This window comes from Pogoniulus pusillus, chromosome 8, assembly GCF_015220805.1.
Source record: "Pogoniulus pusillus isolate bPogPus1 chromosome 8, bPogPus1.pri, whole genome shotgun sequence".
Classification (NCBI taxonomy): domain Eukaryota; kingdom Metazoa; phylum Chordata; class Aves; order Piciformes; family Lybiidae; genus Pogoniulus; species Pogoniulus pusillus.
This window is the reverse complement of record NC_087271.1, coordinates 13,205,514-13,227,441: the sequence shown is the minus strand read 5'-3', so window position 1 is coordinate 13,227,441 and position 21,928 is coordinate 13,205,514. Positions and strand designations below refer to the sequence as shown.

Here is a 21,928-nt window from a genome sequence, read left to right as displayed (position 1 = left end):
CAGTGACCTTGATTCTCATGGGTTCACAGACAAGAGCAGAAATCGCTGTTAGTTCTCCCTCTAAAATTTCTGCTGTGGTAACTGCAATGTTATGCAAGGCATTGCTGTAATTACTAACAGGACTGGTTTTCCTGTAGTTTCTGTTGGATTTGCTGCTAGTTATTACTGAGTCTTAATAATTATTTATTGGATTTGTTACTAATGACAGCAGTTGCTTCACCAGAACCTGATTTTGCTGCTCCTTCCCCTTTATGGCATCCTCTGGCTCCCTGTTTTACCATGGCTGTATTGTTCATGTTTACCATTACATACAGGTAACCAGCCCAAGCACACCTGTAGCAGCGCCAACAGAATACCTTTCTATCTTTATTGCTAGCTAAATTAAAAATGGAGTAATTCAGCCCATTGCATGAAAAAAACAAACCGACCCAACCCCCAAACTTCTTAAGTATCTGGGCCCATTAGCCAATCTGGGGGGCAATAAGGAGAGATTAAGTCCCAGAACCTGCCCTTATATCCACTTCTTCCCACACTACTATTACAAGTGAAAGCACCCACACCCAAGGGCTGGGACTTCAGCCAGGGCTTGGCAGTGTCTATTTTCTACTCCTGTCCCATCAGGCCTCTCAACCTTAGTGCCTTTGGGGAGGTCCAGTATACCTTACTGTGAAGGGGAAAGGGATCTGGGGATCCTAGTGGATGGAAGGTTGACCATGAGCCAGCAACGTACTCTGGTGGCCAGGAGGGGCAATGCTGTTCTGAGGTGTATTAGAAACGCTGTGTTTAGTAGGTCGAGAGAGGTTCTCCTGACCCTCTATTCTGCCCTGGTGAGGCCGTATCTGGAGTACTGTGTCTAGTTCTGGGCCTCCAAGTTCAAGACGGACACAGAACTACTTGAGAGTGTTCAGCGCAGAGCCACAAAGATGATGAAGGGAATGGAACAGCTTTGGTACAAGGAGAGCTGGACCTGTGCTGCTTGGAGGAGACTGAAACCTGACCGCATCAATGTTTATAAAGATGTAAAGGTGAGTGCCAGAAGGCTGGAGCCAGGCTCTGTGGGGTGATGCCCAACAACAGCACAAGGGGCAATAGTGGGAGCTGAGGGATAAGAAGTTCCATGGAAACATGAGGAGGAAATTTTTTTCCCCTGTGAGGGTGACAGAACCCTGGAACAGGCTGCCCAGGGGAGTTGTAGACTCCCTCTCTAGCAATACTCAAAACCTGCCTGGACATGTTTCTCTATGATCTGCTCTAGGTGATCCTGCTCTGGCAGTAGGGCTGGACTGGATGAGCTTTCGAGGTCCTTTCCAGCCCCTGACATTCTGTGATTCTGTGATCCTCCCAGTTACAGTGTCCTAGTTCTGTCATTTTCATGTGCCAAGAGAATACTTTGAATTTTAATTGACATAATGATCACTATTGGCAGATGTTCCCCTAATTTTAATATAGAAATATCCAAATTATCCTGTCAAAGACAGAGAAGCCTTAGTAATTTGGCAGTTATTTTAATTGATTTCATTCAATTGTAACTTGTGCCAGCTTCCACCATAGTAATTTCAAATGTGTGTAGCTGAGTACATGAGAAAGACCCCAAACAGACTGACTCCCACAGACCTGTTGAACACAGTTCTTGTTTTTAGCAGTTAGTTTTCCTTTTTCCCAGGACATTCTACCTCCTCCTTCCACAGTGGTTTGGCCATGATTTCTAATTGTGTGAGTCAGATGTTCTTCCTTTTCCACAGCCTCCCACTTTTACATTAATCTTTTCCAGAATTGTGGAGCAGAGACATTGAAAGTACTTGAGAACTGAGCAATGTGCTGAAAAATACCAACATTTAAAACCTAAAGATGTTATAATCTCTGGAAAAATAACTAGTTAGTCTGTGAATTGTTAAGTGGACAACTACCAAAAATCAAGTGCCAGGTATTTTTCAATACCAAGGAATTTTCTTTCTGTAGGATGTGACTTTTAATTTCAGACAATCTCTAGTCATCATCTCAGCACAGATTTTAAGCCACAGTCGAGACATATAGTTATGTCTTTCTACTCCCAGCTCACAAAATTCCAGTCTAATAAAAAAGGCAAGTCTAATGACTCTCTTGCATCAAACAGACAGACTTGAGTGGCCAGCAGTGAAGCCAGATGACTGTTTCTATTTCCACCCTAGTAAAAGGGAAAACTATGACAGAAAAATTATTATGGTAGAATGTGTTCTCATGAATATGTCTGGTGAAAATCTCCTTAAAACAGAGTTGAACAAAGCAATTGGATCCCTCCATTACTAGTAGCTACAAGGCCAGCACTTCAGCTTATTGTTTTCTCAGAAACTCACCTTCATTAACTCTTCTTACCCACTGTCAGTTACCAGTGCTGTTGGTTTAAGTGGTGAGTAGGTAGACCCAGTCAAGATCAGGAGTGTGCTGATTTATTGCACTTTTGTGCAGACAGAAACCAGAGAAGTAATGAGGAGACAGAGCAGCAGCAGAAACAGATTTGAGAAGTGAGAGGTTTGGTTTTTGGAGTGTGTTGAAAATGCCCTACTGTACAAAGAACATGGTGAGACAGACACTCTTGGACAGAAGATGAAGTCTGGCCAGCTTCTGCTGCCTTTAGAAGCTACTCAGTCATGAGAGTTTTACCTTTTTGTTACTCTTTTTTAACCCCCCTAACTTTTTGAAAAATAACCAAGTATTTACATATGATGACTGCAGTTCCATAGCTGCAGAGTAGTTGGCTCATATGACCATGTGCAGAAGTAAAGAAATAGCATTGCATAGTAGTGCAGGCCCTCATAAAGCTCTTCATTCAGAAACTGAAAAAGCAATAGTTAACAGTGGAGGGAACAAAAGCCAAGCCCCACCAACAGGCTGATGATGTTCGTCTGCTCAAAAGAAATAAATATGCTGGAAATGAACCAAGGTGGGGTTTTAAAGTCAAATGCGTGGCTGAAATAGCTCCAAACTCAAAGGAACTTTGCTCCTAATGTCTGACTCCTGCGTACCCAGAACTCTGCCAGAGGCCTCCCACTCCAGGAGCCTGTTCCAGGACCTACAGGAAGACATGAAATGCTGAAGTTCTCACTCTTCCAGAGGATTTGGAACTGATACATTTGGAAACAAAATCTAATTAAAATGTTGCAAAGTTTTTATCTAGACAGCTCTGTTCTTTCTATTTGTTTATTTGGACCAAGGTACGAAACAACCATCTAACACTCTTTTTCCATACCTTTATGCTGCAAGATGAAAGATGAGTCCCAGGACCAAGCAGGCTAAGATCCTGACATCTTCCAGATGTGTGGGTTGCCAAAGATAGGCTTGGTAACCTGTATTTCTGATAAGGTGGAGCAGTAAGTCATAGAACAATACAGTAACCTGGCTATTATCTGATATTACTGCAAAATATTATGGGATGTACAGTGGCAGACTTGGTCTGAGCAGGCATAGGCCACGCCCATGTTTAGCTTCCGCAGACTATTAACAAGACTGTATGACAAGGTCGAAGGCACAGAAATGCTCTCTTCCTGAAGCCAGCAAATTCACCCAGAGCTCAAGTGCGCAGTCTGGATACACAATTTGATTATAAACATAACTTATGTTTACAATGCTTTGCAAGCAGAGCTATGTAGGGTGGATAAATGTTTACACTGATAAACTTCTGATTCACTTCAAGAGAAGCCAATACATTTCCCAGCAACAAACTCCATGCAAAAAGCCCATGCAAACAGAGTTATGCCTTCAAACCCAAGCAGACCGAGCTTTCTCAGAATGACCTTCCGAGTCAAGGGCTCTCTGACTCTATGACATTTGTGTCATGGTAGGCCTGATAGGCCCAAAATAGGCTTATACATATCCTGGCTTGCCCAGGCATGTTCTTCTGCTCTGTGCGAGATGCAAGCATGGGAAAGAAGACAAAGGAATCTTGAGCCACGAAGTCAAAGGACTCTGGCCTGCCTAGACTTGTCTTGGTCCTGTGGTAAACAAGGTACACACACTTAGTTTGTGCCTGCTTTGTGCAAGGCCTATGCTTTTCCCAAAGTTGGGTAAAGAAAGCCTATGGCTTTGCCTAATATGGTAAGGTTTGGCTAACTGCCATTCTGATTGGCTATTCTGTGTCCAAAAGGCAATTAATCTCGGCCTGCATTGATAAAAAAGAGATATGCAGCTAAACAACGTGCTCTGCCGTGCTATGGTGTGCTATTCGTGCCTACCACTGTCTGCTGCTATTGCATACTGCCTTATTGTTTGCCTGGAAACGCCACTGTCATGGGTTTACTGGAAACAGACTCTAAATGCCTCCACATGACTGGCCTGCATAGGCATCGTGGCATCGTGCTGAGACTGCACACTGCCAGACATCCTGCCTGCACCTGAAAGTCTCCTGCAAAGACTAGAAGTCCTGGAGACACACAGATTGTCCAGAGGAGTCAGGAGAGAAGGTCAGAGATTGTCTGCCTCCTTTCCCCAGAAGCCAAGACAGAGTTCCCTGAAAGTGCTTGGGTACTGCCTGAGTTTGTGGCCAGCCCCACAAGTCAAGTGATAATAATCTGTGAGTAAATGCTTAAAAGCCTCTTTGTGATTCTCCACTGCCTTCTGCCACAAGCAGAAAGGAGCTCCTTGAGTCCATCTAGTGGGCAAGCAGCATATTGACTGCAAGCGGCATTTGGCCACAGGAATCTTCTCTTCCAGTTCAATTAATGTTTACATATTTGCTGGTTATTAGTAGATGTATATATTAGCTATAGAATGTTCCCATGACCATGTAATAACTGGATTATTATTAAAATTAGCAGTTAGGTGTGGCAAGAGTTTTGAATATCAAAATAAGCAATATTAATTTTGGAAAAAAATATAATCTCTCATTAATTAATTTCCCCTTTGCAACAATTTGTCTTAGCAGAAACATGCCAGATGATCCTGTAAACAGTCAGACTCCAGATGTCTGCTACACGGATAGCCTCAAGCACTACCTGCGGTAACACTCAGAACTGAGCAAAAGGAATAAATGCCAGGCATTCTTCAGGGCCAAGTAGGCAAACAGACACACATCTTATGCTGCCATTGCCAAACTACAGAGCTTGACAATGCAGCAGCTTACTGTGCAAAATGCTTGTCTATATTTGTACTATTGTGTGGGAGAATTTCTCCCACAGCGGGGCAGGAGCTGTAAACATCAGATCTTGTGATGGGAAATGTCCTTGGAGTCTTGTAGGCTCCCAGGAAGCTAGGCTGTGGACTGTGAGCAACTCACACACACCTGCTAGGGGGTGGAACCTGCCAGCCCCTGAGGCAGGCACAGCTCCAGGGGGCTAACCCCTGCCAGCCCCCTGGGGTGGGAACCACAGGTTATTTACCACAGGGTAACCTATCTCTGCCTTATGCATAACTTTGAGCCAATCTGTACCTTCCACTTGTACCAGCCCCAGGCTGGTTGTGCACACCTCCTCTGAGGCACTATATAAACCGCTGTATTGCTTTAATAAAGCGTACTGATGCATAGCAGCTGCTGAGTCGTCAGTACCCCGATCTCACCTCTCGCCAGCCTTCGAACCCCAACACTATTGCTGGCCAAAGGGAGTGCATGGTAGTTGCTCTTCCATTTAGTATTCTACATTTTATTCTTTACATATTATGGGCACTGGATAGTTATACATTCTATTGTCTCCTAATCACAAATATTCTTACTGTGCTAAACTTTAAACCTCTGTATGTATGTGATCAGACCCAGATTTGGATCAAGTTCCCAAAGGTGAAAATCTTGTTCTTGTACCATCTCATACCCAGTTTGCATATGCTACAAAAAGGGATTCAAAAGCCTTCTAAACCAGATGCTTAGGACTTCTGACCAGAATTTAAAAAAAAAAAAAAAAAAAAAAAAAAAGCATAGGAATTGCTTGAGAAATACTGTGCTTACATTATTTTCATCACAACACAAGCCAATTTGACAGTCAGAAAATCAGGAGGATATTCTTTCATCATGAAGTCATCATCACAATTTTGAAATCTCAGTAGGTTCAAGGAGTTCAACGCAGTGTGAATGTAAAATCAAACCCAAATTCTAACTTTGCAAGTCTTCCCTGCGTCTGAGCCCAAACTAATTATCTCCAAGAAGCTCACCACTGTACTGGTTCCTGATCATATGCCATAAAGTGCTCCTTCCTTGTGCTAGTACATAATAGTATGAGTATTGCGCCCTTACTCCCACAGTTTCTGACAAAGAACATGTGTTTGTTCTTGTATTTCAAGGTGTTCTGAAGAAAGCAAACCAAAGTAATTCTGTCAATGGTATCTTTTTTTTAATCTGAGAAAGAAAAATCTGGATGATACTGTCCCATCCTCAGATAAGGAAACTTGGTCACAGAGCAATAAGCACTTAGGCAAAGCCATTTCCAAACTCAGCTTTGCTATGGAGCATTTGTTTGCATTTAGAAATGTACCTGTCTTTGTATTTGCTGCAAGAGCACAGCTTCTCAATATTTGCTCTGCTCTCATGCGTTGAGAGCCATCATCTTTTCTTGCAGGTCTGTGAAACACATGTCCTATGACATAATAGTAGTATTAAGTTGACTGTAGCAGCACATCAAAGGAAGTGATGTGAAGAAATATGCATGATAAGCTAAACTTCAGGATCAGTGGAGAGAGCCCTTGGCAAAGGGACTGAAATCAACAAATGCAGGCTGGTGTAGAGATTAGACAAAGTTTCTCTCAGATATAGCCCATCTGTGTAAGAGACAGCAGCTATGTGACTTCAGAAGGTGCTCTACTAAAATACAGACATGTGGTGATTCAAGACAGCGAGCAGGGCTTTATCAGAGGCAAATCCTGCCCCTGCAGTCTAGTGGCTTTCTATGATAAAGTGACTGTGTCAGCAGACAAAGGACAACCTCTGGATGTGACCTATCTGGACTGCTGCAAGGCCTTTGACAGGGTCTCCCACAACATCCTGCTGGCCATGATGGAGAGATGTAGGTTTGCTGAATGGACTGAGCAGTGGAGAGAAATGTTAGCAATCCAGGCATTTAGAGGTTATGTACTCAATAGCACACTGCTACAACTTCCACGCCTCACTGTGCGTTTCTAGACACTTCTATTCATGGAAATATTTAACCAGCAAACAAAGTAAGATGTGGAAGGTGACCTGAGTGAGCAGGTTCTTATTGTTACACTAAGATCTGTTTCCAAGGAAAACAAACTTTCATCTCTCCATCCTAGTGACCCATAGAAAACTTAGAGTTATTTCAACATTCATTCACAAACCAGTGTGAATATATTTTTAACTCCCAACTTTCACTTTATTCTGCTTTACCAACCTTGATAAGATTTTAGGGTTCACTAGGAATGCAGTGTTAAGACATGATTAGGTTTTAGCAAGGTAGATAGAAAGAAGCTCCTCTAAGTTGAATTCATGTTGTATTTCTGTGCTGGGTTTTCTTTTCTATGAAACAAAACTAAGTGGTATTTCTGTTTGTCTTGTTACCAAGAGGCATTACACTCCCAAATGTGTCTGTAATGGAGGTTGGTTGTAAAAAAAAATTATGTTTGAAATATTCTATTTATATTATAGAACATATGAAGAGTAACATTTAGAAACAGTGCTTTGTGTACAGCAGCATGTTTGTGTACATGAGGGCATTGAGACACACTCAGTAAAACTTGCAGATGGCACCAAGCTGGGTAGCTGTATCCGTTTGCTAGAGGGTTGGGAAGCTTTGCAGCAGGACCTGGGCAAGTCAGATCCATGGGCCAAGGCTGATTGTATGAAGTTCTACAAGGCCAAGTGTCAGGGCCTGCACAACAACGCCCTGGGGAGCTACAGACCTGAGGATGTGTGGTTGGAAAGCTTCAAGTTAGCGGGGGACTGGGGCTTTGAGGAGGGGCTGAAGGAGCTGGAGGTATTCAGGGTGGAGGAGGCTGAGGACAGACCTCATTGCTCTCTACAGATCCCTGCAGAGAGGTTAGAGGGAGGAGGGAGCAGCCTCTGCTCCTTGGTAGCAAGGGACAGGAGCAGAGGAAATGGTTCCAAGTGGCACCAGGACAGATTCAGGCTGGATGCTAGGAAATATTTCTTCCCAGAGAGGGTTCTCAGCCATTGGAATGGTCTGCCCAGGGCAGTGCTGGAGGTGTTTAAGCAGTATGTGGAGCTGGTGCTTAGGGACATGGTTTGGTGTTGATCCTGCAGTGCTGGGTGGAAGGTTGGGCTGGATGAGCTTGGATGTGTTCTGTGACTCTATATTGCCATATACATGTGTATGTCACACACAGATAAGTATTTTATATATATATATCTGTATGTGTGTATATATATATATATACATGGACATGCATAGTACAAAAAAAAAAAGGCAAGTTTGGAATTATACTTCCTCATTTTAGAGAATGAATACTGCTCAGTGCTAAGGAATGTAGCAGTACTATTCATAGCAATTTCTGACACAGCGTTTTGCATACAGAGACAGAACAGGCAAAAGGTCTGGAAAATATTTTTATATTGAAGTGCCAATGAAGCTGATAAAAAGCACGACTGCCACAGATGTTATGCAACACAGTGACAAGATCTTCCATTTCTAGAGGATGTGGTCTGAAATAATAGCAAATAGTTTGCAAGAATTAGAGCAGAGTGGGTTTTTTTTATGGGGTAGCATTACTCAGCAAGTTTCATACACAGGAATCAACTCTTTTTGACTTCTTTGGAGATTTCAGCTGTTCAAGTTTTAGCTGGATACAGGGAGTATATAATTCATGGGGTTTTTTTTGGAAACTGGGGAAAGGAGACATTTTGGAGGAAAAAGCAAAATAACAACAATGGCAACAATAATGACATCACGAATTATTTCACTTCTGAAGGTGCAGAGAGGATCATGGCACAGAGCATGTTACTGCTTGCTTTGTACAATCTCTTTTTTTTTCCCTTCTTTATCATTATTTAGGCACACAGCCAAGGTCTGGGCATTTTGATGTTTCATAGTCTCTCAGCTGTGCTTCTCCTTATTTATATGATGCCCTGGTCCCCATGCCTGTGCCTGTCCTTGGCCCAGGTTGGCAGCCCTCCTCTGAGATCCTGAGCCTCAGCACACGCCCATGCTTGAGAAATGCTGCTGAGGCCTGTCTTCTCTGTAGCTGTGCCAAGGAGCTGAATCATTTCTGGCCCACACTGGTGGCCCTCCTCAGCCCCAAGCCTCACACATCTCCACCTGCTCCACATCTGAAGTGGTGTTATGAGCTGCACCTCCTCATTATGCTCAAGGTGCATTCTCATGGTCCTCCCTTGCCTCAGGTCTCACTCCTTCACACCTTCCCTGTCTCTGGAACACTGCCCTGCTATCTACCTGCTCACCACACCTGGTTCCCATCATCATCCTAGCCTCTAAACTTTGCCTCCAAAACAGTGCTGCAGCCACAGCTTCTCAGTGCTGCCCTGCCTGGCTTACCACCTCGCTCAGGCCAGGGCCCTAAAGCTCTGTGCTGTATCCCCACTAACACTACACCTCATCCCATGACTCCAGATTCGATGTCTCATGTCTTCTCTCTCTCCACATACTTTGAGCTCAGTGCCACTGTCATAAGGCACATGCAGAACTGAACAGAGATGCTGCCCACACTTAATTTGTGGTTTATTCTCTTCAGATGAACACTGGATTTATGCTTTATTAGGTGGAGTGAATTAAATGTTAATCTGCCATGACAGAACATGATTTCAAGCATCACAGCTGTCAGATGGTTCCAGATCTCTGCACTGACCTGTTGTAGTTCACTGCTTAGCTTCTTCAACTGACTTCTGGAATACTGGGTGCTACAGAAGTGTGGGGGCATGCTCCCACTGACCTGGGAGAAGAAATGCTTCCACAGGGCTGAGAACCTGGTACATAAGTCCTTCTTGGTGCTAAGGAAGGAGTATGGTCTCCTTGGATGGGCAGAAACTCTGGTTACCTTCCTCTTCCTGCATAATGCATGTTGACACTTCTGGCTTAGGCCAAATCTGGCACAGTTACATTGCCAGGGTCAAAGTTACATCCCACAGCCGAAAGGGTGGCTAGGTGACAGTGACAAAAGTGTTGGGGCAGGAAAAAGACACCAGGAACACTGAGAAAGTGAAGTATATCATGGAGAGATTGTCCTAAATGCATTATTACTCATTCCTTTGCTGCATCACAACATATTCAAACCCTGACCACAGTACAGTAAACTCCTTCAGGAGGTATTCAGCCTATGCTCTGCCATCACAGCAGAGGCTGAGATGGAGTCAGCGATGGGCTACAAGAAGCATCATGTTGGCCTCAGTAAGGCTCTAGCTGGACAACACCTAGTTAAACCTGATGTAGCTAGTCCTGCTGCCCCTAACCCTCTGCCATCAAAACTTCTTTGTACCCTAGTTTGGTACAATCTGTATAGGTGGGAGTTCCTTTCATCTAAATACATTCTCTTTAAGATAAAATTCTTTCAACAAGGTCCAGAGAGAAGAGCACAGTCATGAGCTGTCACAGCTGTGGAGAAAAAAGCAGTGAAAAACAGCTTTTGCTTGCCTGCATCAGGAATGGTGTGGTCAGCAGGAGCAGGGAGGTCATTCTGCCCCTGTACTCTGCACTGGTTAGACCACACCTTGAGTATTGTGTTCAGTTCTGGGCCCCCCAGTTTAAAAGGGACGTTGAGATGCTTAAGCGTGTCCAGAGAAGGGCGACGAGGCTGGTGAGAGGCCTTGAGCACAGCCCTATGAGGAGAGGCTGAGGGAGCTGGGATTGTTTAGCCTGGAGAAGAGGAGGCTCAGGGGTGACCTTATTGTTGTCTACAACTACCTGAGGGGTGGTTGTGGCCAGGAGGAGGTTGCTCTCTTCTCTCAGGTGGCCAGCACCAGAACAAGAGGACACAGCCTCAGGCTGCGCCAGGGGAGATTTAGGCTTGAGGTGAGGAGAAAGTTCTTCACTGAGAGAGTCATTGGACACTGGAATGGGCTGCCCGGGGAGGTGGTGGAGTCGCCGTCCCTGGGGCTGTTCAAGGCAAGGTTGGACGTGGCACTTGGTGCCATGGTCTAGCCTTGAGCTCTGTGGTAAAGGGTTGGACTTGATGATCTGTGAGGTCTCTTCCAACCGTGATGATACTATGATACTATGATACACCAACAGCTAAACCCAAGTGAGAACTACAAAAACACAGGATTAAGTATTTTCTATTGTACTCTTTATGGCTTGACCTTCTCAGCCCTAGATGGAGTCCACTGACATCTGTAGTTGCCGTGAACTACAGATGAGCTACAAGATATTTGCCTCTGAATTTCTGCTTTTCACAATGATAGTAAATTTTACATATTTCTACCTTTCTTTTTCAATGTCTGCTTAAGTAAATAAAGGGTGAAGTCCTTTCTAGATTTAGATTTGCCATCACAACCAAGAGAGTTATCAAATACTATGCGAGCACATTGTCAAAGACTGAGATAAACAATATGTCCAAACATTTCAGAAAAAAAAATCTTTTGAGCTAAATTTCTGAGAAGTGCTAAGCTAGCATCCTGGTGTACTCCCTGTCCTGAACATTCCCTCTTGCATGAGCTCAGACTCCCAGCAGCTCCCCACTATGCAACAACTGGACAAAAAAATAGCCGGGAAATGCAGAGTGAGCTTCTGCGTGCTAACATGGGATCATTTGCCTTACTGTTCAGCTATCATGGACTGGAAGACTACCATTCTGGACCACCACACCTGGAACTGAGCTCCTGCCACCTAACACATACAGGAGGTGAAGGCTTCCTGCTATGACAGGTGATGCTAATTCTGACCCAGTTGCAGGCTAGCGGCTCCTGGTTTATCAACAGTAGTGATCATTTCAGAGAAATTGGCCGGACAAAGTGGGCTCAACTCTGGAAACCCCCTACCACACCGACGATGCCCAACACAGTGGACTGTGGGACTGGCTAAGCAAATCACTCCTGGGAAATGCCAAGTGATTCTCAGAAAAACATGCATATTCCATAAGGCAGCCAGGTAAAAGAAGGGAAGCTCCAACCTGCAGGTGGTGTGCTCCCCACCTGCTTCCTTCAAATGGACTTTCAGGACGCCGAGTAACTCCGAGGTGACCTTTCTTCTCTCTATGTAGGCGTATCTTTCTTTTATTTCTTTTTCCTCCCCCACCTCTCTTACTCTTTTCCTCTCCTCATCCCTCCCTCTCCTCATGTGTGTATGTCATGTGAATGCAATAAAACTAGACTATGTATTTGACACTGTTTGTGCCTTAATTCTGTGCCCGAGAATCCGAACTTCCCATACCCGGGACTTCTCCAGACTGGTACACACATAAATTTTGGATCATCAGAAGAAAAATCACTTTAAGTCACTCCTGAGGATTGTCAAATCAATAATTAGGGTCTGAAACACAGTTTCAGTGATGCTTGAATCCTTCCTAATAAAGAGCTAAAATCATAAATCTCAAATGCAAACTCACACTTGGCAGAGAGGATTTTAAGCTATGTTTCAGACTACACAGACTGTGGAGAGAGTAGATGGTATATTTTTATTTTACAGCTCCCTGTCTTGAATGAAAAATTCAATTTTACTTACAATATTTCTTTAATGCATTGAGAACATTTTTGTATTAACCAAAGTATTTAATGCATACTTATCTCATAAAATACCTTGGCTGAAGTCTTATTTAAATAAAATAGATTCAAATCAACTCATACAGTAATGCAAAAATCAGAATGGGGATTCCACCACTAAAACAGAGATTTTCATCACAAGAGAAATATTGAGCTTTTCACAGAATTCTGGGGGAAAAGAGAAAAAGGTGTCAAGATGACAAAACATTCTATTTCTTCATCCTCAGTTAGGAAAAAGCACATTGAAACATTAGAAGTCAAAATATTTAGTATCTATCTGTTTCCATTGCGAGTTGGATCAGAATGAAATAGTATTCCCTGCAGTGTCTTCAGGGAAATGGCATCTGAGGAGTTTCATGTGCCTCTTCTCTGCACTACCCACTCAAACTGGATCCCTTCAAGGGTGCATCACACAGCTGTGCAAAAGGGATCATCCTTTGCAAGATCCACCAGTTGCATGCTGCAGATGGTAGCACTGTCTGTGACACTGGGGAGGAGTTTGGCCTTGCACGTTCTGCAGCTAACCGAGTACAGTAAGGGCTGACTTATCAAAGTGCCTTGTTAGCTTGGTAAGATGTTTCTGTTCTCACTGGAGAAATACCACTTTGCAGAATCCATTGCTACTTAGGTGGTTCCTCCAGCTTCACTTCTCATAGCGTGCTGTGCTGGTTTGAGACTAATTTTTACTGAGAGAAATTAAGTCCTTAGCTGTGAGAATAAAGAAAAAAACATCAGTGACCTATATCACCATTCTTCTGCTGAGAAACACAACTAGTCAAAAGATGGGCACTTCACACACACACGCACTGCTCAGCTCTCACTTTGGGCTGTGCAGTCTGGTCTCTGTGTCTGACTCTGCCTTTAATTCTCTAAACTACCTAACCCCTTTTCCCTCTAACCTCCTTGTCTTTTTTTTTTTTTGACATCTCATCTCACATCTCCAGATTTATGATGGGAGATATATGTGGATTGATCTGGTTATTTCTGAAGGGAGGGAAAGAAGGAGGGGGAAGGAGTTTTGGGTTGGGAGCCCTCCTGGGGAGTTTGATTGTTTCTGGGAGGGGTACTGTGTTTCTGTTTTACTTTTAATTTGTATATATCTACATTTATTTGTGTATATCTGCTTGTATATTGTGCTAAGATGTAAGTATAGCTTCATTCTTTAATTTCCAGCCATCTGAGTCTAGTCTGGGTGATTTTCTTGAGTGTGGGGGAGTGGGTAACACCCAAACTATAACATCTTTATTTTGGTGTCCAACGTGGGGCTAAACAAATTTGATGGATTGCTAAGTCTGGAAATTAAGAATGAAGTTATTTTACATTTTATTTTCTATTTTGTACCTGGTAGGGGCATGTTTTTTTTACCACTGGCTGACAGCCAAAATTGGTGCCCTCTTGTTTGATCTCATTTGGAGGAAGATTAAAGCAATGTTTTCTTTCAATTTTGGAGAGTATCTTCTTGGCTGGATTGGATTTAATATTACTGAAACTATTACTAGCTCTGGTTTGGATAGGCCAGGAAATAATACATCTGCTGAAGTTTATTCAACATCTCTGATGAGGGTAATTCTCCCTAAAATGGAGTTATCAAAGCTCTGTAGCGAATTTTACACAGTGGTGTATTTATCATGTGTGATCTTAGACCTAATAATTCTGGGTTTAGCATTAACGCTGGCATTGTGCAATAGACATTCAAATATGGTTCCTTTAAGGAAAAAAAGAAAACAAGTCTACTCAGAAACAGAGTTGCTGGAGATAAACCGTACAGAAAGTGAAAACAATGTCTCTTCAGCCGGACAGCCAGAGGGGGTCGCCACGTCCACCACTGCATCTCCTCCCACACGTTCTGGGACAACTGCCAAAGTCTCAGTTGTTGACAATAACAGGTCCAGCTGTTCAAGCCTCCGCTGTTTCTTCACCTAGTTCAAGTCCACAGGCCTCTAACCCTAAACCAGATTCAGCCTCAATGATTCAGACCTGCTAGAAGGTACTTCCAAAGCCTTTCTGGCCCCAGCGAAGGCACAGGCTAAGACAAAACATTTGGCAAAGAGTGATTCAAGAGAGGATTTAGGGGAGGGGACCTCTAGTACACAAGAGGAAGAAAAGGAGAAATACAGTCTTAGAGATTTAGCCAACATCACATGTGCTCATATAATAATATGATAATGGCCAAGCAGATGATGACTGTGATCACCACCAGGGTACATCTGAAAATAGGCTTCACCTTTATATTTGTTATTCCACCTTCTCCACTGCATCACCTTCTCCACCTGAGACATCCTATATGTCTGATTAAGCTAGTCAGGGCAGCACTTCAATTTGCTTATGACTCTTTCAAGGGTGACATACATAACATAATACTACATAACATAATTCTACATTTACTGCTAATCACCATTCAGCAAGTTGTTATTTTTAACAGTTGTCCTTTTTCCAGAGGAATAAACACTTGCATTAGGTTGAACAAGACTGCACTCTGCATAGTGTAAATGGAGGAGAGTTAATAACATCTCTTTTCCCTAGAGAATATACTTTAGAGATTATTGTTAAGTAAACTTTGTGTTGTGTTTAAAAGTCTTGAAGATACTGCATGGCTCCTTCCTATATTATTTGCTGCCCTGCGGCCTAGTTTACCGTAGACATTTTTATGCTGTTTCCTAAATTAGTCAAGAACTCAGTGACAGAGCAATCAAGATGATCACTGCCTGATCTGGGAATGGAATAGCATTGCAACAGTAAAAAGTACAGTGGGGAAAAAAAGGATTATGAAGGTAATTCTAGGGACCAGGAATTATCTGCAGGATAAGGACAGAAAAATATTTTGGCTGTCAAGCAGATACCCTGTGTAAGCACTGCAAACCTGATCACAACACCCTGGTCACAACTGGTCTAGATTCAACTTCAGAGAACATGCTGGCTTTCTGATGAAGAAAGGACAAGGCTGTAGCCAAATAATTTGTTATTCTAAATTTTGCTAAACTTAGAGAACAATGCGAGGTGAATGTGGCCATGTGATGTATTCACATGGCTACCAACCAGCTTGCTCTGCCAGGTTTCAGCAGTCAAAGTGTCTACCCACTGTATCTTCACTGCTTTCAGGTTAAAATGTGCAGGCACGGCATATATATCTCTGGAAAAGATGCTGGCAAGTGGGTAGGCCTGAATCACAATACGTTAGGTATCAATGATTAGCTTTAATACAGTTTTTACTAGTAATTAACTTCATTTTTAAACTTTTAATATAGATATATTCAACAGGCTCTTGACATTTTGTCATCACTGGTTAAATACAGACACCACGGTGTGGGTAACTATATGCGATATGTTGACAATGACATACTAATTGGTGCTGCTGCCCACATACCAGTCAGATTTGAAAAAGCAAATGCTGCACATGCAGCAAGACAAGTATATAAATCACCTGGTCCATGCTTGCATCACTTTCAGTGTAGCAGTGTGAAATGGGTATTGTGAAACTGTTTGTTCAGTATTTGTTCCATAAAAGTTTTCAGACTCTTAGCAGCAGAAATAAGCAGTAACACATACTTCTGCTCAGCCAACCACAGCTGAACAGACAACTGGTCATGAGCAAACTAAAATCAGACAAACAAAGCTAGTATCGGTTGATTAAGTCAGCATAAAAATAATTGTCACTGGCATGTAATAAAGAGAAGAAAATACTGGATCAGCCACAGAAATCATTCTTCAATCTGCTTCATTCTAGGAGGAAAATTTATACATAGTGACTACTGTTCAGATGCCAAGTGTCTTAGAAGCTAAGCTTGTCTGGCATGCTCTGCATTCTGATGCCAGCACTGGTATATAACAGCCTGCCTACCTCACAGGCTCTGAATCAATCTGCACAACCTCCAGGAGACTGGGATGGTGTGACAAGTGCCTCTTCCCACCACCATAAAGATTAAGGCATGAGATACTGTGATAGCTTGTGGAGACATCAGGAGAGACTGCAGACCTTAGTTATCACTCTATCTTCTTCCACATCTTTCTTTCCTCTGTACCACAATGAGCAACGAATCATACTGAATGCCTGCTTTTAGTTTTGTCCCCAAGCCTTGCTATCTTTTAATATTTAACAACCTTTCTGAACAGACAAATAGGATTCAGTCTGTTTCTATATTTTGCCATTGCAATAATGCCTAAAAGTGAAGCTCTTCAGATTTCCAAATTTATTCTGTATTGAAAGAAAAAAGGGGGGAAAATAAAAAAGGGCAAAAACAAAAGCAATGAGATGGTCTGAGAAAGTTTGCTGTCTACACTCACAATGCCTGTTTCCTCCCTGATGACCCGAGCAGTTAACACTGTTGTCCTGCGGCAAAGATTGTTGTCCCGCGGCACACCTCTCCTCTCTCCTCCCATCTCTGTCTCCTTAACTTTTCTGTTGCAGAAGCTTTTGCTTCTGACTTTGGAACTTTTGAGACATCAGTTCTTTTGTTTTCTATATCCCACCAACTTTTCTGTATTACATTTATCTCTCCACAGGATACATATTAACAGAATGTAAAGAAGAATGGACAACTGCATGAAAAATAGAACTCTTCAGCCAGTAACAGAAATCTACTTCACTGATCACTAGAGGGAAGGAAGTGAGGTTTGCACATGAAGATTTCTAGATTACAAAAACTTGCAAGAATCTTGAGTAAGAGGAATAAGGAATTTCCCTCCAGTTACCAAAACCAGGGATAGTTCCAGAAATCTGAAGTGTTCTAGAATACTGAAGTTCCAACATTGTCTTCTCATGAAAAAGCCTGAAGAGCGAGCTGCAAGGTGGAAGAGAACTCGTGGGCTGATTTACAAACACATTACCAGAGAAGCTTGAGCAATCAGGTACAAAGAAACACAATACCTCGGCCATACTGGTCTGCTCAGATGACATGCACAGCTAAAGGGAAGCTGAAATAACATTTGCTTTGGATCTCAACTTTGCCTTCATGACATTGGTAGGAGTGGTAAGTAGTGCAGAGCAGACATGCTTAGGTTGTGGTTACTGTTCTGTCCAAAGCATCAGGTCCACATATACTATATGGGACTGTGTCACACTGAGGATAGGAATGGCAGTGTTCTGTGGAGAGATAGCACAAACAACTATTGGGTTTAGTACTGATTGTCAACAAAACTCAAGGAAATTTGGCTCCAGCTGTGCATCCCACTGATATGGACCATAGAATCATGCAGGCCAGAAAGGACCTCCAGATCATCAAGCACAGCCATTTCACACACTCCATCAAACTTGTCATCACACCACATTCCCAAGCACATCTAGATGGCTTTTAAATACATCCAGGGATGGCAACTCCACCACATCTCTGGGTAGCCTGTTCCAGTGCCTCACAACACTTTCTGTAAAAACATTTTTCCTAATGTCCAGCCTAAATCTATCCTCGCACAGCTTGAGGCCATTCCCCCTCATTCTGTCATTAGTCACTTGTGAGCAGGGCCCAGTGCCTGCTTCTCTCCTTTCAGGTAGCTGCAGAGAGCAAAGAGGTTTCCCCTCAGCCTCCTTTTCTGCAGACGAAGCTCCAGCTCCCTCAGCCGCTCCTCACAGCCTTGTTCTTTAGCCCCCCCACAGCTAAGTCACCCTTCCTTGTCCGGGCTCCAACGCCCTCCATGTCCTTCTCAGATGTGCAGTGCCTGGAGCTGAGCACAGCACTCAAGGTGCAGACAGCTGATCCCTGGAGGAAATGTATCACAGTTGAATGTTTTTACTCTGATTACCTTATCTAAAATAAATATATTTGGGATCAATGTCTATTTTCCTGGTATAAGAGAGAAGATTTGATTTTTTTAAAAATAAGTTAGCTGGAAACAACAAAACTGATGTACACTGGCTCCTATTTTTAGAATTTCAATAATCTTGTTATGCAAGTAGTATCAAAGTTACATACAACCTACATATTTTCCTTCTTATACCACATGTGGCCCACAGCAGACAATTCTCACAACTCGTTTGTGGCAAAGGCAGCTTGCTGTTGGTACATAGATCTGAGAGTGCTCTAGGAAAGCAGGTGAACAGAGCTGCCTCCACTTCACACAAGAAGCAGAACTAAGGCATGGAGAGGTGAAGATACTTGCTTGATAGCAGTGAGTGAGGCACAGAAAAGGATAGAGTCACAGAATCACAAAATGTCAGGGATTGGAAGTGACCTTGAAAGCTCATCCAGCTCAACACCCCAGCCAGAGCAGGATCACCTAGAGCAGATCACACAGGAACACATCCAGACAGGTCTTGAACATGCCCGGAGAGGGAGATTCCACAAGTCCCCTGGGCAGCCTGTTCCAGGGCACTGTCACCCTCACATGGAAAAAAATCCTCCTCGTGTTTCCATGGAGCTTCCTATGCCTCAGCTTCCACCACTGCCCCTTGTGCTGTCATTAGGCATCACCCAGCAGAGCCTGGCTCCAGTCTCCTGGCACTCACCTTTACATCTTTATAAACATTGATGAGATCCCCTCAGGACCCTCCTCTCCAAGTTAAAGAACCCCAGCTCCCTCTGGGTCTCCTCATAACAAAGATGTTCCATTCCCTTAAGCTATCTAAAGGCCAGACCCCTACATATAACCCAAATCATATGCAAATTTTCTCCACAAGAATGAGCAAATTATTCCAAACAAATAATGGTATGGGGCCACACTGTGAGTGCAAGTTGCTGGTATGTCCTGCTATGCTTCAACATACTCCACTCAACAACAGCATCTAGACCATTACTCACCCTATGGGTTTCTATGGGTTCAGAGAAAAGCCAGGAACAGAGCAGGCTCACCTTTTGCCTCCTAGAACAGTTACTCAGGCAAATCAGAATCAAAACAAAAGTTGGTTTTGTTATGGCATGGTATTTATTTTCTAAGCCAGATTACTACCAGCTTCATGATTGACTGTGCAGATACAGAAATGTGAAGCATAAAGTTCACAGGTCAACAGGATGAAGAGTGGTAAACTATGAATAAGAGTTTGCATAATTAGCACAGAGATGTTGGTTTTGTCTAATTCTTACATACCCTTTCTTGGTAGACAGGAAGCAGCACGGGAATTCCCAGAACACATGCACATCCTTGGGTGTTATAAACTTTATAGTGAGCATTATCAGCAACATCATATTGTGCAAACATGCTACGTGAGCAGGAAACTCTTATACTGTCATTGCTCAGACTACTTCAAATTTTAGCCAGTAAAAATGAGGCCAAACATCCTCTTTTCAAAGTATCTTTCCATTATTAAACACGCAATGGTTGCTGAAAATGCTGTTTCCTCAAAAGTGGATATTTTTGTCTTTCATCGTGTTTGTATCATAGATTACCTAATAGTGTACTGCACTGCAGTGAGACACTTACTGGGAGAAATGTAGCTCTTGTGGAACTACCTAAGCTAACAGAATGGGAACTTCTGTAGGCTGCCCTAGTTTAACAGTCTTTCCCCTCCACCTAAAAAAAGTAACAGACACACAAAAAACTCTGAGAGAAGAGTTTAATATCAAACAGCTAACAGAATGCACAATTACCTCGTTTGCAGAAAAGGCACAGCAAAAAGTAGCTGCAAGCAGAAGCAGGTTAAAATCCCAAGCCAGGGAGCTATTCACCCATCCCTCCCTGCCTGGCAGCCATCCCAGCAGAAGCAAACTAACACCAAAAACCCAGAACCCAAAAGCAGCAAGAACAGGAAGCCTCTTGTGCTGCAATCTGAACTTCAAGCCCCATAATACTTTGCTCCAGACAGCACTTTTATTTTGAAGCCGGTATAGGGCAGGATGGTCTGAAGAGCAGCATACTAAAGCTCACCCTATGACACTTCTCTGTTGTGTGGGTACCAGCGAAGTACAGCAGCTATCCCATGACTTTTCAGTCATGTGAAGGACTGAAGATGCTGTTGTTCTGCTGCCTAATCACAGCAGATGAGTAACCATCCTTGGTTTATGTGCAAAGAGAAAAACAAATCAGCACTGCAACAGTATCTAGACACTTATGTACATCTTTCTTTAAGGAGGTCTCAATGTCTGCTCCACAAGCCATGCTGTGTCTCATATTACCTTACACCACAAAGACATTTCACAAAATAACACTGCATGTAAGCTGCAGTACCATTTTGTCATAGGTATTATAACCAGAGCAGTCTTGGTTCTTGAAGTCTTAGAAGTCAAATATTAAATTTAATCTTTGAAATGAAACAAAATTATGTTTTGACTAAACTACTAAAATTTATGTTATGACTAAACTACAAAATGTGTGAATATTGATCTTACTGCTATTGTGAGATAACTGTTTCTTCTCTCACTTTAAATGTTTCATGGAAACATCAATGCTACGTGATAAAAAACTCTACAGAACTATATGCTGATACCTGAAGTACCAGGAAGCAAACTGATGAAGCCCTGAAACAGAGTAGAGCTAGCCAATGACACAGAGCTGTGAAGTTTCTGTTTTGAGAATACAGCTGCCCTAACTCATTGAACATTCTGCGTAGGTGCAGCATAAGATCTTGCTTTTGCCTTAGACCTAGTCACATCTCATTAACCCTGCTCCTACTAACCTTGCTCCCTAACCTCTTGGCTGCACCTCTCTTCTTCCTGAGAACTGGGGTAAGGTTGAGAGGGCCGGGGGGAGGTGTTGGGGTGGTTTGAGAGCCCCTCCTGGGGACTCAGGTTTCTGGGAGGGGAGTTGTGCTTTTGTATTGTTTATCCTTTGTATATTTCTGTATATAATTATATATAACTGTATATATTGTAAATAGCTGCTTGTAAATTCTGCTAGCTGTAAATAAATTGCTTCATCTATATTCCCAGAGGCCGTCTGAGTTAGCTGGGGCAAATACAAAGTGTGGGGGGGGCGGGGTAACCCCCAAACCATCACATTTTTAATTACATTAATTACATAACAGGTAACAAGATCATAGATCTTTTGGGATAATTAAAATGTCATGGAAAAGACTTTAGATTTCAGGATTCCTCTCTCTGAAATGGTATCATATAATGGTGGATGTCTTAACAGAACTGGAATTACTTCTCAAGCTATTCAACACTTAAAGTATGGTCTAAAGAACTGGGCCACTGTTTGTAGCAAGCATTTCGGCTGTTGGACTCCTACCCTGTAAATAGCTGTGCTTGTAAGGGTGACTACAGACTTGTCTGAGTTTCTCATCTGGAGCCTTGGGGATGACTCAGCATAACTTTAATGAAGATGAATAAAGTGCTTAGGTAAATCACACCATCACATATCTGTAATGCTGCCTCTGACTGCTGGCTCCACAGCTGCAGTCCACTCATTGTTGATTTTCTTCTGATGAGTAATTAAGGTGAGACTTTAATTAAACAGATAATTTATGATGTTTCATGTAGGTAA

At 42.8% G+C, this 21,928-nt stretch overlaps 1 long non-coding RNA gene across 1 annotated transcript in view; it reads left to right on the top strand.

Annotated features, from left to right (window-relative positions):
- LOC135177397 (uncharacterized) overlaps window positions 1-21,211 on the top strand; it is a 46,412-nt gene extending 25,201 nt beyond the window's left edge. The window contains exons 2-3 of the long non-coding RNA XR_010303051.1: window positions 17,081-17,547; window positions 20,915-21,211. This is a non-coding gene — a long non-coding RNA (uncharacterized LOC135177397). The remainder of the gene's footprint in view (window positions 1-17,080; window positions 17,548-20,914) is intronic.
- Window positions 21,212-21,928: the final 717 nt, after the last annotated feature.